This window comes from Stegostoma tigrinum, chromosome 42, assembly GCF_030684315.1.
Source record: "Stegostoma tigrinum isolate sSteTig4 chromosome 42, sSteTig4.hap1, whole genome shotgun sequence".
Taxonomy (NCBI): Eukaryota; Metazoa; Chordata; class Chondrichthyes; order Orectolobiformes; family Stegostomatidae; genus Stegostoma; species Stegostoma tigrinum.
In genome coordinates this window covers 14158823-14176146 of record NC_081395.1, presented here as the reverse complement: position 1 = coordinate 14176146, position 17324 = coordinate 14158823, and the positions used below count along the sequence as shown (strand labels likewise).

At 39.0% G+C, this 17324-nt stretch overlaps 1 pseudogene; it reads right to left on the bottom strand.

Moving 5' to 3' along the window:
* Positions 1 to 1129: 1129 nt before the first annotated feature.
* Positions 1130 to 15256, bottom strand: LOC125449330 (Ig heavy chain C region-like; annotated as a pseudogene).
* Between the last annotated feature and the right edge of the window lie 2068 nt (positions 15257 to 17324).

The window sequence follows — 17324 nt, the reverse complement described above, 5'->3', positions numbered from 1 at the left end:
ATTTCTGATCGAGTGAATGACACAAGAATCACCTTCCTGAATCCAAAGTGCTTTCTGTAAGTTGCAAGGTGACATCAGGAACACAAATCCACCAACTCAACCAATGTGTCTCAGAGAGCTTTGTTACAGGACCGTGATGAAAGGGAGGGGCGGGGGACACACGTAAGGATGTAACTAATTCGCCTGATTTTATCTTCAGGAGTTTGAGCGCAAAATATACATTTTTAACAATAATGTTGATTAAGATTAGTAAACACAGGACGACAACCATGCTGGAAATGTAAGCTTTTTGACGGGAAGCTGCAAGCTGACCTGTGTGCTTTGTCAGCATATAATAGAAAACAGTTACATTTGAAGCTTTCTTTTGAGTTAATAGTTGCCCTTTAGCCATCTCTTCGCTCGGGCATTGTGAAATACGTTGATTAACAATTCCCCTTCGAATTGTTAGTCTCCTTCTTCGTTGGTGAAGTGGAAGTGCAATGAGCTAATTGATGAACTTTCCTGATGCTATGCAGAAGGGAGCAGGAGGGAACAATTTACCATCCCCGCCCACCTTTGGAGGGAAGTGGAAGTACACTGGATTCAACTTATCTTTTCCTGTGCTTCTGCTTTGAAGGGGGCAATGCGGTGCCTGTTTGTTTCAGGTTTGTGTGTAGCCCTGAAAACAGGCCCAATGATTTGTTGCTGCAACATGAAGTGGAATCAATTGTAGAGAGATTGTTGATGTGCAGAATATTGACGCCGAGATCTAAATGGCCTTCATTTGTTTGACAGAAATGGAAATAAAAATAAATCACTTTCACAATTGCAGGAAGAAAGATTTTGAAGTTACTCTGAGAAATCCTCAGTAAAAGAGCTTCAGCTTTTCTTTCTAATTTGTGTTTGTCTGAATTCGAAAGATTGGCTTTTGGACAGTTGAACACTAGACCTGGAAATAAGCTAATTCAGGTAAATGTTTCTCTCCATTGAAAATGTTGTCAGAGGTACTTCAGGCGGGGCGGTTGTTGTGGGGGGGGGGGGTGGGCGGCGGTGGTGCGGTGGTGATGAGGGAGTTAATTGAGCTGTTCATGATTGAAAGAAATTGTTTCATTGATTTTTATTAAAGAAGTGAAATGCAATCGACCGATGCTCATTGACACGAATTAACAGTGTCCATCAGTATCAGGGAAACGTTCACAAAACTCGGTTTACCACTAGATTTATCGACAGTTCTGTTGATGAATTTCAGGGGAATCGCCTCATGTCCCACCATACAAGAGTAAGAGGTACCGCTGGCCCATTCCACCGCTCTGATGGATAACAGGCTGTACATAAAGTAGGAAGTATTGTCACTCTCCGCTATCGCCTCGGTGTTCCTGTAGTTACCAGGATTCACCGGTTTGTCATTGACGGTCCACTTAACAAAGGTCTCTCGGGGGGGAGAAACCTCTCACTAAGCAGGTGAGCAAGACGAACTCCTGAGAAGAGGGTTTTTCTGCCAAGGGCAAGAGGGCAGATACGGAAGACACTCGGGGATGATTATCTGCAGAAAATTGACAAGTATCATCAGACTGGAGCATTCCAGAGACAATGAAACTAACTTTCAGTTATGAAAGAAATGCGCTTTGCAACAAACGTTTTTGAGAGCTTTCCATTTCCCCTCAATGATTGGACTTTTACCCAGGCGAGGCGGATATAATTACATTCTGAAGGAACTAAAGGAAGAAAATCGAGAGGAACTGGAAGAATATATGGAGTTTGTAGCATTCTAACGTAGGGTGCAACTCAACTGTCCTGCAACGATATTAATTTATCACATCAGCCGTTTGCCACAGTACTTCATTTTACCCAAATAGCAGACGCTGCAATGCTTTTTCTGCCTCATAATCACATCTAACTTCCTTTAAATCCCCTTCGATCGCCGCGTGGTCAGTTACTGTCATCAGAAATTGTGTCAGTTCTGTTCTTCATTATGGTACTTTGAGGTATCCAGTGACTTACCGGCGATGTAGAATGTAGGCAAAATGAGTGTCAGATTACTACAATCCCACTTTTTATTTTGCTGATAGAACCTCTTACAGGGGTCAGCAGATTCTGATCGCTTGCCACGCAGAAGAATGTAGCCCCACTCTGCCAAGCTTGTGTAGGGATATCTATTTTGCTGATCACACTGTGTTGATCCTCTCCCTGTTGATTAGACATCCTGATTTCAAAGGCTTCGTTCCTTGGGTCCAAGACACGTTAACTTCGTAAGCAACGTTAGACACGATGCAAGTTAATGTTACCGTGTAGTCCAGTAAGACTTGGTCGATTGGCGGTGGCAATAAAGTGATTTTAGGATCGCTGCACGTGGAATCCTCTGTGAAATAGAACCGAGAACCAGCAGCTTCAGTATCAGAACTTCAGTATTCAAATGTTATTCTCATGAAGTATAAATAACTTTATGATAATGAACTCCTTGTTTTTGATTCGTTTCCCATTCACGACAAGTGAACAGTCTCTGGTTGCCACCTCTCCTGAAAATGTCAGCACTGTTTTGCCCGACCTGCCACGATTTATGACCCCTTCTCTATTCTCCTCTCAACGTTCTTACCAGGAATTAAAACATCCCCAGGTTAATCAGTCAGTCCAAGTAATGTTTGTAATGCTGACGTGAAGTATTCCAATGTGTGTCCAAAGTGAGTGTTCATCGTGTTCACGGAAGGAAATATATCATAGGCGTAGTTCGAGGGATATAGGAACAGAACAAAAATATGCCCCGACTACTGTTCTGCAAATCAATGAGATATCGTATGATCTGTTTCTGAATTCAAATTACTTACGTGCGCTGTGTAATCTCTGATGCTATTCCCTGAAGAAATAAACACTACTACCTTTAATTTCTAAAACAAATATTACTTAAACACCAAGCTCAATAGTTAGTGTGCGTGAGAGGAGGGGCAGGGTATTTGGTGAACATTTGAATATTCCAAAGCCGTTGTGTGAAGAAATCTTCGTTAAATGTACCGCAAAATATAGTTGCTGTCTTTAAGGTTTCAAATTTTAGTTGTGAAATTGCACCGTAATGTTTTGAACTCATTTTTAAACTCCATTAACAAATTAATCACCTTAATGAGATAATCTGTTAGTTTTACTCTCGAAGGAATAAAACCTCGACTTTTCAGTCTGTCATTGACAATGTTCAAAGAGAATGTCGTTACAGAAATAGAGACTTTTTTTTGCTTGAAGTAGGTTTTGAACAATTAGCTGCACTTGATGGCCGACCTGAATTACCAATTCAAAACGGCATCATTCATTGTAAGATAAAAATGAAACAAAATTATCCTCAGCCACTATCCAACATTTCATGGAATGCTCACATTGTGTTCTTAGTGCACGGAATCCCGAAGTCTGCGTAATTCTCATTCAGAAAGATTGTGCGATCAATGTTAATTCAAAAGAATTTAGCACAAATTTAAGTTGACACCAGCAACGTCACATGAGCGAATACTGAAGTCATCGAGATGCAGACTTTGCAGAAAATGCTAAACCAAGGACCGCAAGTCCTCTTAATTTGCTTTCAAAGCCTTCCGCGTCGTTAGTTCCAAGGGAACTAGCTTCTGTTTTTGTTATAGACCAGAAATTATTCGAAAAATAAACTCAGCAGCGAGTCTCGTTCTTGGTCGACAGTTATCCCTTAACCTGCAGATGAAGCTAATGGGAAAAAAATCGACTCAGCATGACATCATATTACTCAGCAGCAAATGGCTGTCGAATATCTTACATTGCGGCAATGATCGAATAGAAAAGATTGGCTGTTAAATATCTTGGGACATTCTGACGTTCTAAAAAGGAAAGTCTTCCTTTTACTTTGGAAGATTGTGAGATTACTAAACAATATAGATTATATCAGTTCCAATGGAGCTCGCGACTTTGAGATTGGTGCCAGAATGGACTCCCAATATTGGGTGTTGATTTTCTTACCGGAAGATCTGGTGATGTTCTGAATTTGGGTGAACCGTCGTTGAGTAACCTGGCAGGAAAAGACCGCATTGTCGAACCACTCCCTGGCAGTGATTGTGAGACGACTGGTGGCTGAAAAGTTGCCGTTCACTTCAAAGGTTGGGGAAGTGACAAATCCCGAAGGGATGACTTGTCCATTCTTCAGCCAATTTACAGCGATTGAGGTTGGACGGAAATCAACGATTGAATAGACGACAGTTGCAAATCTGCTGCTCATGACTTCCTGACTAGGACTCGCGGTGACAGTAATAGTTGGATGATGGATAACGGGATCTTCAAGAAAATACATAAGGTAGGAAATTAAACTTTGTTGCGAATCAACCAAGTAAAAGCTGTCTGTCTTTTTACAAAACAAATGAGATAAGCAGGCCATTGAAATCAACAGTTGAATGTCAGCGTTCAAACCCCCTTACAAAAATCCTGTGGCGTTACCTGCTCGTGCTGCATCAAAAGAATGCCGTTTCGGCTCTACCCAGTGGACCTATTCAGTTTTCCCTGGAGGCAGGTATACAATGTGGCGTGTTCCACATTCTCCTCGTAAGAACGTAAGAAACAGGAGCAAGAGTAGGCTATCTGGCCCGTCGAGTTTGCCTCCGCCATTCAATAAGATAATGGCAGATCTTTTTCTTGGACTCAGCTCAACTTCCCGCACGTTCACCATAATTCTTAATTCCTTTACCGTTCAAAAATGTATCTATATTTGACTTTAAAAAATCAGCGAGGTAGCCTTAACTACTTCACTGGACAGATAATTCCACAAGTTCATGATTATCTGGGTGAGTAAATTCTACCGCAGTTCAGTCCTAACTCTGCTCCCTGTTATTTTGAGGCTACACCCCCCCCCCAGATCTAGTTTCACCCACTAGTGAAAGCAACTTCCCTGCTTCTATCTTCTTCACTCTCTTCATAATTGCATATGTTTCTGTAGGTTGTCCCCTGATTCTTCTAAATTCAAAAGAGTATAACCCCAGTCGACTTAATCGGTCCTCGCAAGCCAACACTTTCAACATCGAAATTAACCCAGTGAGCCTTCTCTGCACCCCCTCCATCGACATGGTTTATGGAATAGTGTTCTTCTGAATTGCTAAGTGTATTTGTCTCATCTAACTGTCTGCTAATTAAGTCTGAACTGCTGCAATTAGTCGCATCCCACGTGTTATTTTGTGAGAAAATGACCCCTGCTTTTTCGAAATTTCCTGACAATAATAACTAATCGAGTGTAGCATTATTCTTGTAGGTGGGCTCATTCCTCTCCAGCTTCACAGAACAATCCACAAAGGCGGACTCAAAACAATACTCTAGGTTTGACATAAATGTAAAACTTGTCACAGTGCACTAAGTGATTTGTGGAGTGCAGACTTGTTCGTAATATGCTAAAGTGCATTGTGGAGTGCAGAGCTGTAAATAGTATGCCAAATATGAAGTGGAACTACACAGAATGGAGAAAGTGTGATATGGAGATGACAAACATCAGCAGTAAACTAAGTGTGAGATGTTTACTTGAGCAATGCATCATACTTTAATCTATTCTAAACGACAGACTCCAGAACAGGAACATAACTTATACGTGTAATACACTTTTTGACACCTTGCAACTACTGTCCTGTTTAACCCAGACCACTAACCTGGCATTTCTTCTCGCCAGACTTTCTCGCTTTGTTGGATCTCACAGTAGATTCTGCTGCTTCCCTCTTCTGATTCAGAGATCGTTAACTGACTACTTAGGGTATGCGTTGCCTCCTTATTCAGCACTGATGGGTAAGTCTTCAGTCCACTGTCAATTTGATCTTGCTCCTTCTTCCAAGTAAGGCTGGTGATTTCGGGGGAGTAGTCCATCACCAGACAGCCATAAGTCACAGACTTGGATGAGTTTGATTGTTCACAGGAGGAGATCAACCCATACAGTGTGGGGACTGATGGTATCACTGATAAAGAAAGGACAATAGAACAAGTTATATGTTTCAACTAGTGCTTAACGTTTATTTTATTCACTTGGGGGATGTGGGCATAAATGGCTGCGCAAACATTTATTGCCCGTCCCTATCTGCCCTTGACAATGTGGTGGCGAGCTGCTTTCTTGAACATTTTCTGTTCATGTGCTGTAGACAGTCAAATAATGTCAGTAAGGAGGGAATTCCAGGAGTTTGACCTGAATAAGCAAACAGGTTGAAATTTGAATATTTGTAATCTAATTTAAACGAGCTATGTTTATGAGTGAAAATTGAACTGACAAAAGATGCATTGTGTAAGCAAAACTTTTACACTATTTAAGATACATACGTGAAATAGGCTTTCTGACAAAAAAAAGCCCATTTATCGGAAACAAATGGTGTATGATTGTATTCTGATTTTTTTTTCTATTTCATTACTACTTTAAAGAAAACTTCACTCATTCCCAAACCATTTCACCTTATCACTCATCAGCCTTACTTCCTCTCCACTCATATTTAAGTTGTTATTTTAACAGTCTTCTTTCTCTCGTGGATATGAGCGTCGCTGGATGGACCAGCAAGTATTGTCTGTCTTTAATTGCCCACGAGAACGCGGTGGTGAGCTTCCTTCATAACAGATGTTGTCTTTGTGATGTTGGAAGATCTACAATACCGTTAGGAACGGAATTCCAAGATTTTCACCTGACAACAATGAAGGAATGGCTCAATATTTCCAATTCACTATGGTGGATGACTTGCGGGGAATGTGCATGTGCCAGTGTGCCTACTGCCATATTCTGTCGAGATGGACGAGGTACAGAGATTGGAAGGTGCCGTTTAAGGTCTTCTACCGAATGTCAGCGGCGCTGCTACCACCGAGTGTTGATCGTGGACAGAATAGATGCTGTGGATGTTGTGCCAGCCAAGTGAGTTGTTTTCTCCTGGATGGTATCGTCAGTTGTGACTTATTGGAGCTGCACTTATCTAGGCTTGTAGTGTGTACTCTGTCACACTCCTCATTTGTGCCTTGCAGGTATTTGGCAGTCAGAAGGGGAATTACTCGCTGCAAGATTCTGACCCTCCGACCCAATCATGTAGCTGCAGTATTTATATGGCAATTTCAATTAATTTTCTGCTCAATTATAATCTAGAGGGTGTTGACAGCGAGGGTATTCAGCAATTCCTATTCGAATGCAAATGGAGATGGTCAGTTTGTCTTTTGTTAGATATGATAAATGTCAGGAATTTGTGTAGTGCAAATGTTATTTACCACATCTCAGTCCAAGCCTGGATATTACCCAGGTCTTGCTGCAGCTAGGAATGGATGGCTTCAGTATCTGAGGAGTCACAACTGCTGCTGAATTTTAGTGTGATCATTGGCAAAAATCTCCATTTCTAATTTGATGATGGAGAGTAAGTCAAAGAGTCATAGAGTCATATCTTCGGTCCAACCAGTCCATGGAAAACATAATCCTGACCTAAACTAGTCTCCCTTGCCTGCTCCTTGCCCATATTCCACGAAACATCCCCTATTCATGTATCTTTCCAAATATCTTTAAAAGGTTGTAATTGTTGTAATCCACCACTTTCTCAGAAGGTTAATTCTACACACGATCCATCAATCAGTGGAAAGGAAATGTGTCATGCTTACCTCATCTGGTACAGTGACTCCAGACCACAGCAATGTGTTCAACTCTTTTCACTGTCCTCTGAAATATCTGAGCAAAGTTCTCAATTCCAGTTATGGGTGGCAACAAACGTCGGCCTTGTCAGTGACGCTAACATTCCACAATAGAATAAGGTAAGAAGCTGAACTATTTAAGAACTAACCAAAGTGAGTATATAATCATCTGGAATTTCGGTATACCTTGATGGACAAGCCAATGGGTGCAGAGGCAGACACAGTGATTCAAAACACCGCTAGAAGGAATGGAAAATTCACTCAATGGGATGCCAAGCAGGCAAACATCATTCTTGTAGGTGAGAGAAACAAACTCTACGGGCAACGTTCCTTCAATCATTGGCTGATACGTTATCACATTTGCTGCTGATGTGGGAACAAGCACACAGCAAATGCGGGAAAGAAACAGTCAGCGATTGAAAGAACATAAGAAAGAATTTAGATGCAGTAGCTTTGAGAAAGTTAATAGATTTTAAAATTTGTCTGTGCTTGTATGGAGTGGCGATGTGTAGGAGAAGGCTGCAAGGACGCGGGCGAGGAGGCAACTAGAAAGAGGAGCCGATAGAATTTGAGGAACGGAGACAGCAATATAATGGAACGAAAACGGCTACCAAGTTTTGGCAGCAATAAAGACTATAAGGGAGTGTTGGTAGACAGTAGACAATGGCTGTACAGAACTGAAGTTGAAAATGCAAGTTTCAACTAAATGTAAACAAGATTAGGAATGTAGGGAGAAGAAGAGGGCGCGGCAGGAATACAGAGCTGCAACAGCGTGCAGGGAGTAGGAGATCCCAGGAATTAACTGGTATTATGAAGGCTGAAAATACTGTTGAAGAAAACGAGGCAGCAAAGCAAGTGAGAGGGAAGTTGCATATGGAGAGAGGGGAATGCAACGTGAACATGAGCTCTGAAGTTTGCTTTGGTAGTCCAAAATGCACAGAGGGTGTTTGAATTTGGATTTGTGAGGGTGCATTGGATGGATAGTACAAACGAAAGAAAGTAGGTTTGAAGCTGGCAGAGAAAAACAAATATTTGGAAAGAATAGGGCAGGACTTGAAAATGAATGCAAAAACACAGAACGAAACCTGTAAAATCTTGGCCCTATTATTTGTAGTGAACTTAATGATGATGAACTGCTTGTCAACTGTTTAATAATAATGAGTTTGAATTCTGAGACAGCATTTTTTTAAAAGTACCGTTTTGCTTTAGATCTTCCAGACATGTACAGTGTAAACAATGGAAACGAATCGTTGTGACGAATCAAGTGCACTGAAAGTATATTTAAGGATTTTGTTTGTGTGTGGAAGCTTGAGAAGTTATTTTGATTTATTTTTGTTGCTCACCTATGTATTTTGTCTGATACCGATTTAAATCTTCAGTTCTCTAAAGCAATTATTCCCTTCCTTCTGCCATCTGCTTATAATTTTGTTGAAAGATTAATAATTATTGAGACTATTATGTAATTACTATTTTTTCGCTAGTGCACCAAAAACCAGATGTATTACTACAATTTTTTATAAAAAAAATATAATTCGTGCACAAGAATGAAATAGGTCTCATTGAAAGCCAAAAGTATGGTCCGTTGGGAAAAATAAAAAAAATCATTCTTAGACATTTTCTCGATCGATCGATAGATAAATAGAAGAAAAAAAGAAACAGAAGCACTCTGTAGACTTAGCCATTAAATTATTCTAATTCTCATGCATATGGTTAGATTAAATTTTAAAAAGCATCTTTATCTGAACTATTTAATTTATGAAGGTGAGTTACTGATAATGTTAAACCGTCTTTCTCTTCTCATTTGTTAATAACTCTAATTGTAATAAAAGATGTACTTTTCATATTGATGGAGATGAATTTTTCCTATAATCTGCCATCAATTATTCAAATTACGGTTTGCATTAGATAGAAATTGAAGCAACATAATTGACCAATTCAGCCACAAAATACGATCCAGCTTCAATCCCATCACAACCCATACTAATGTCTATAGCTTTATACCGACTTGGTGAAATTATTTGGAAGGAGAGATATTGATCAAAACAATTTTGTCTTTTTTTTAAAATTTGAAATAGAATATGTTTCACCATTGTCATTTAACCAATAACAGCGGAAATTATTGTTCTCTTCTGTTTGGTCACAAATGTGAACTAAATCTGTTTGATTTGAATAATAGAGCAATTTATGCTTACTTCATCTAGGTCAAACGCGAAATAAAAACCAAAAGAACTGTGGATGCTGTAAATCAGGAATAAAAGCAGAAGTTGCTGGAAAAACTCAGCAGGTCTGGCAGCACCTGTGAAGAAGAAATCAGGGCTAAGGTTTCGGATCCGGCGACACTTCCTCAGAACTGTACAGTTCCAATACTAGATGTTCGTTAGTCCGATAAAGAAAAGTTTCCCTTTCCCACAGGCAATGAAAAATCATTCAGGCCTGACTTATCATTGACAAGTTAATCCAAAGATCTCTCTGCATCGTCTCGATAAGCGAAGTAATCTTTAAAAAAGCCAGCTAGGTTGAATTCTGAAGCTGACTTGATGCCCTACCGTGTCTGAAAACCTGCTGTATTATCGAACATCAAACTTCCACACGCCAGGCATATCAACACTGAAAAGATTAACGATTTTTCTCCACTTATTTTGTACTGAAATATTGCTTCCCTATGCCTCAAACTGGGTTACGTCTCTTTTCTGAGACACCATTTCAAACTTCAAGCTGAATTAGCACTTTCCTTACAGATACAAGCTTCTGAAATAAATCCGTCTATCTCGAACTTCATTAGGGGAATTAGTCGGTTCGTAACCACTCAGATGGATTTCTGATTCTTACATATCTTACAGAATCAGACCAGGCAAAATTGATGCAGCAATCATTCACTGAACTGATATATGTCTAATATCTGCTTATTTCCTGAAACGTTTTAGGTTGATTGAATCTTTCGGCAATTTCAGACAATGCAATTCGTTTCAACATTACTCTCAAGCTCCTACTAACTTGACCGATTTCCCTGATTGGCTGTCATTTCTCCCCGTCAAATATAAATCTTCAATTCTATGTAACATTTAATTTCCTGATAACAGCTACATCAAAATAACTTACATAAATAGCAATTATGTTGCTGTAACAGGCATTCAGTAACATGGTTAAAAGTAATACGTAATACATTGAACATTGACTATTCACTGATTTGAAATAATCTCGGAATTAAATACTAGCAAGAAAAAATGTCGAGGTTAATCACGAAGATAACAGGTTAAAACTTGTAGTGCCATCTTATCAAGTCAAAGGGAGCTGAGCAAAAAAGGGCTTTCTGAATTAATTGACAGCAATTAAACATTCTCTTCAACCAAAAGATTTTGTATTCTGTAATTCTCTATACGATGCAATGCACACGTGAGTGATCATTGTTTTTAGTGCACTCCGTCATTACAATCTAGTTCTCTACTGCTGCTCATTTGTTCTTTTATGCCAAATGACTTAATTGTAACGTGTTTACGACTTGTCTTTTCGGAAATGACATTTTCTAAAGAAACGATATTAAGATATATCGTAAATAAAATACTAAATATCATGCAAGTTTGTGGAGACCAAGTATTTTCTTTTAATATACGCATTTTTAGTATTCAAGTTCCTCAATAAGCATTGTGCTGCTCGCTACTAACTGACCAGTAAATTCTTCTTGTTTCTGACTATGTTGAAACGACGTAAAGAGCATCTAGCCTCAAAACTGTTGTCACTGAGCGTGGGCAATTTTACCTTGTGTGAACACTATGTGATTACTCAGCTCAGCAATGAATAATGGATAGCCAGATAAGATGTGCACGAAAGCGAGACACTACATTTTAAATAGTATCTGAAGGCATAACAGTGGAATGAACGTGAATATCTACTTGAATAAGTATTATTGGCTTCGTTTCTGTTCGTTAATTGAATATTTGGGATTTAGCAATCCTGACAAACCTTTATAAATCACTCCAACAATTATGCAATGCATGTATATTAAATAGTAAATATATTCTGCCATTTATTGGAAGTAAAATCCAGGATGATCAATACAAAATTGAGTGACAGAAAAATATTCGTATTATCTGCCACGCTGGTTTTTAGCACGACCTGCACCTTAGAGGTACCTGGTCAGACCCACTCAAAATAACTTAGAGCGCGACAGCTCTTCAGTTTCAAAATGTTATTTACAATTAAACTAACCTGCTCTAATAAAAATTAACCATTTACCCATATACACCCTGATGGAGTCCCACTTTCACTGAATACAAGGGGAATAATGCGTACAAATGTTTGTTTGTGAACAACTTCAAAGCGCAGCACATTATTAAGGTCGGTTTAGAGGAAGTCTCCTGTTTCTTTAACGGTAGGTAATATTGAAGGAACAGGGAGGACTGGCTGCACTGCAGATGTTCACCCAAGGGGATATTAAATTGGTTAAATGCATTTACCACACGAACTCCATTGATAACTATTTGTCTGTCAATTATTTGCATTAGGTGGGAGAAGACAATTGTTTTTTAAATTCCTTGTTAAACTAAACGCAGCAGTGCAATCAGTGGCATCAGTATAAAGCTGAGAGATCGCAAGTCTTTTACGTAATCTTCAAAATGGCAACATTAAGAGTAAGTAGAGCAGTGATTCTAACAAAAGCTAAATATTGCTCACAGGGATTAGATGACCATCACTGATTATTGAGTATTTCATTTTTATCAAATGGAAATTGCTCTAGCCTCTGAAGTTTGTTGTTGTCTTCTTCTCACGTTATTATGTCTTTGTGTGAAACTGAATTATTTATATCCATGTTTCATAAAGTTTCCTTGCTGGTCATTGCACTCTCTTTTAAATGACTTTGTTTGGCTTATGTTTGTATTTCAGCCCCATGCTCCTGACATTTGTGCATTCGGAGTGGTGAGGGCCAGCCACAGGACCTCCCAGCGCGTCTGCACCTGGCTTTGGACAAGTTGGCTATTAACAAATCCAGAGCAGCGTGTCATAGCTGCCGACTGTCTGTCCAACATCTGTGGTTGGGTTTCTGCCTAAGTGCCCCTGGAAGTGGAGCAGGCTGTGTCGACCAATGCTCTCAAAACCTCTAGAGAAAGGTGGAACCATAGAGATAGAGTACTTTACCGACCCATCCAACTCTATTTTGATTTAGTCCCCTCCCCATTTCCCTACTTGTCCGTCAACTTTGATGGTTTAAGTTCATTGATTGTGTGTTTTCATCTTACTTCAACATTTCATGTAAGTATGAGAATGTTATAAAATATATGTTAACGCACGGTCACCAAAAGTTTGCATCGCATATCTATACGTGTGAATAACAACTAGTTATTTACTGTAACCTTGCTTCTATCTGCTTCAATCACCCAAAATAGTTAATTTTAGCGAATAACAATAAGCATTATAGAATCAACAAAGAGCATCACCTATTTTAGCTATTCAGTGTATCATCTGTAGATATTCCCTTCAACGTATAAGCAAAAATGTGCAACATCAAAGGAATGCATCCCACAACTGTGTAATTCTCCAAATCCTTTCAGCAGAAACAATATACAATATTTCAAATAAAATGCAGTGCATTGCGTCGGTATTGACTGCCACTTAACACATTATTATTATTTTCAAAATAGACAAATATAGACAAATGCAGGGCAATTGAATTGAAATACATTATATATAACAGTGATATTCCCGAAACGTCAGCTTTTGTGCTCCCGAGATGCTGCTTGGCCTGCTGTGTTCATCCAGCTCCACACTCTTATATATAACATGTTGATTCTTAATCAATAACATATTTCAGTAATGTTGGGAGACGATATTCTATTGAAATATTTGCAATAATTTAAATCTGACCATGGCAGGAAATTTGTTAAACACGTTTTGCTTATTTAGAGCAGTGTTTCCTTTATTAAAATCAATACTCATCAAACTCGTATTAATATCTTGCAATTTAATTCGCAAAAAATTTAACATCTCTGTATTAATTTTTAGACCTTGAAAGCATTTAGATATAATTCCAAAATTTAGTTTCAACGTTGTTAAACTTATGTTATGACTTTGCAACAATCAGACGTTTCCAAGTTTAGAAACTTGTCAGAAACGCCGAACTGCTATCAAAATTCAAATGTGTGAAGTAAGCCAGGTAGAATGTTTCAACAGCAAATAAGTGGCAAATCACTCAGCCAGACTCTCAATATCTCCATAACTATTTTCTTCAAATTTAGAGATGCAGTAAAATGGTGGTATCACTTTGCAGCGCCGCAAAATCAATGTTGTAAGCATAGCATCAACCAACTGAACTGTTTAGTTCGCACAGTAATTGTGCAAAAAAAAACAGAAAAATGAAATAATGTCACAAATCAAGCATAACACGAATAAAACATGTTTCTTACCTGTAGTCACCGTCACCATGGTTCCTTGTCCCCAGTTGTCAAAATAGCACAGAGTCACACCGCATCATACATTGGATTCGGTCGTTCCTTGCAAAATACAGAAACTAAATCATTCGGCACATTTAAATACATGATTCCGAGTTCTCCAAGAGGGCTTCACTGGGATATTCAAATAATTTTGGTGATTAAATCTGAAAATTGTTCGAAACAGTTCTCAGTCACCAGTGCAGTTGTAATGGGATTGTCAACGTGAAAAATCATGACATTTTCTTGTTGTTGCAATTCAATAGAATTGCTATTTTTTTAAATAGATAATTTTCGTTAAGATAGATCTTTCATGCCTGGTACTGATCGCAGAATTTACAAAGTTCCTAGGGTTTTTTTATATGAGGACATCGCGATACACAGCACTGTGACTCCAGCTGTAGCACAGTAATACGACATTATATAAATACTATTCTGACTGATTAATTGCTGATGTTAGAAATATAATCACATAATTTACAGCAGCTCAATATATTTTGACCATAGTCTAACTGTGAGATTTATTTGGCGGAAGTTTTTGACCAGCTATGTAATAACTTTTCTGGTAGACATCCAATCGTCAGCAGTGAATAATATAACCAGAATCATGTTCTCTCTCCACACAAACCTAATTAACATCTTTATTGTTCTTTGCCACTGTATTGCATTAATTCGAACGTCTTTCCATCTAATTGCAAATACGTGTAATAAATACTCACCTACGATTCAATGCAATTACTCATCCTCGGTATTTTTTATGCACCCTGGACTTGATTGAGCTGCTGTGCATGTCTTGCACAGTAATAAATGGCGGTGTCTTCGAGTCTGAAACTTTTGATCTCAATGTAGGCTGTAGAGGAGGATCTTGAAGGAATGATTAGGCCTTCGACTCCAGGCGCGTAATAATTGGTATCTGAAGGATTTCTATAAGCAAGGAGCCACTCCAACCTTTTCCCGGGAATTTGCTTAAACCAATGTACATGGTGGCTGTCAAGACTGAACCCCGACACTGAACAGGACAGTTTATGAGATTGTCCACGCTTTACTGACACAGGAGGTAACTGGGTTAACGCGATATTGGATCGGATATCTGTGAATAAATGAAACATACAATAACATTAGAGATCAAGCAAAAAAAGAAAGAACTAAAATAGAATATCTTAAGCACACTTTTATTATACTGTAAGTAACACACAGGTGAAACAAGACAGCAAAAAGCAGAGGAACGGGATCAGTTGCATTGTCTAGTCTTTTGGCACAACTGGATAGAGAATGCGACTCAGTGTCGGAACAATTCCTCTTGATTGTGAACATGGAGCGGAACCATTCCGCTATTTATACTGGTTGGAGCCTGATAATAGAAACAGCGAGAGAGAGAGGTGGGAGATTCGGAGTCACGGGGCTCCCCTGCAACAGTTTGACTCCTCCTCTGCGTTCCTGTCGCATCCAGCTGGAGATAACATTATTAACCATCAGTCACCCAGGTTCAGCGAATATTTCTAAAAACGTTGCTTAATTGGTGTTTGAATGTTTGGAATTAAATATAGTTTTCCCAAAAATGATTAGCTGAAAGTTGAATCGGCGCGAGCACGTACATTCCCAGTAAATACCTACTGTATTCAGTGTCCAGTTTCACTCGGATGACCGAACATGCTCTTATACAGCAATTTTCAAGTTGCTGGGAAACGCTGTCAATGATCAGGACCAACACTTACCATCAGCCAACATGGCGAAAGAAAATTGTCTCGTTATTCGTTGCAATGCGGTTTCATCCCTCGCACTGTGGTAATTTCACAGACTGGTTCCCCACGCAGCAATTTGTTAGTATATTTCTTTAAAAAGTTTTCATTGTTGCAGAATAAGTGGGGTACTCTGAGGCACTTAAAGGTGTTATAAATCTGTACGTTTTTATTATTTCCTTTGCTCCGTTTGTGGAATAGAATATAGAAGAAATGCAAGGTTTCATTTACTTATAAGTAAAAACAATGATATTTGCTTTGGGACGTGAAAAACTGAAGGAATAACATCACTCACTGTCCGACGGCTTCCATTGCTAAATGTTTCATTCCACTTTAAAATAACCTTCTCTGAATAACCCGATCACTGAATTTCAGCTACCTGACTTTAGGCTGTTATTCCAATTCACGCCTAACAATTCTCAATGCAAAATATTGACACTTAGACCAAACTGTATAGGTTTGATGACACTGCATGGTTAGCCGAATGCTATTCACGTGTATCAAATTTCACCGCTTCCCCTTTGAATTGCTCCAGCACCAACTATGTGAAAATCTGTACTGTTGCACATTGTTCGAGAGATTTGGTGTATCATTTGTCTCAAGGCTTTTTTTTCTTTTAATTTTATCAAGAAAGCGGCAGAATTAAGTACGCGATGAGTTTAAAATGTATCTGTTTCTTTGCCAGCAACACGTGTGTTTGAAATTCATTCACGGGCGGGGAGGCGTCACTAGCTCAGTCACCTTTTACTGCCCAGAGGACAGTTAACAGTTAAACACACTGCTATGCGTCTGGAGTCAAACGGCGGCCAGACGAAGCAAGGATGGCAGTTTCCTTTCCTGAAGGACATTAGTAACGCAAATGAGTTTTTCCCTCAACGATCGACAATGTTTTCGTTGTCACCATTAGACTCTTAATTCCAGATTTTTTTTATTGAATGCAAATTGCACCATCTGCCATGGTAGGATTCGAACCCAGGTCCTCAGCGTCTGAATTAATAGTAGTAAATACCACCGCATCATTTCCTCCTCTTGCATTTGCACCAACACGTGTTTCATCTTAAAATATAAAGGCTGTTGACTGAAATCATGCAAAAAAAATGAGTGGGTAACTTGAATTCCCAGTCTACCTCAAGATTGAGATTTAAATTTGTCAAACTGCAGTTTGTCTCCGAGGAAGGATGACCAGACCCGGAACATTAACTCTGATGCTGCCAGACCTGCTAAGCTTTTCCAGCAACTTCTGTTTTTGCAGATTAGTTTATCGAGTACAAGCGTCCTAATGGAATGATGCACTGGTATCATTCCTTACCATTTTGTTTCTAACTGTATGATTCCAACTCAGCTTGTGTGTACTTCCAAGGGATTGCGAAAGAGCTTCATGATTACCAGTAAAATTAACTTTTATATATCAAAATTTTAAACTTATATTGTTCTTTATTTTGTTTTATTTTGAACATGCCATCGTTAACACACATTTTGCACAATGTCATAACATATGAAATACATTCGAATTGACTTTGCTGAAAGATCAACCACTGCCTGGGTTTAATTGAAGTTTGTTCCGAATATA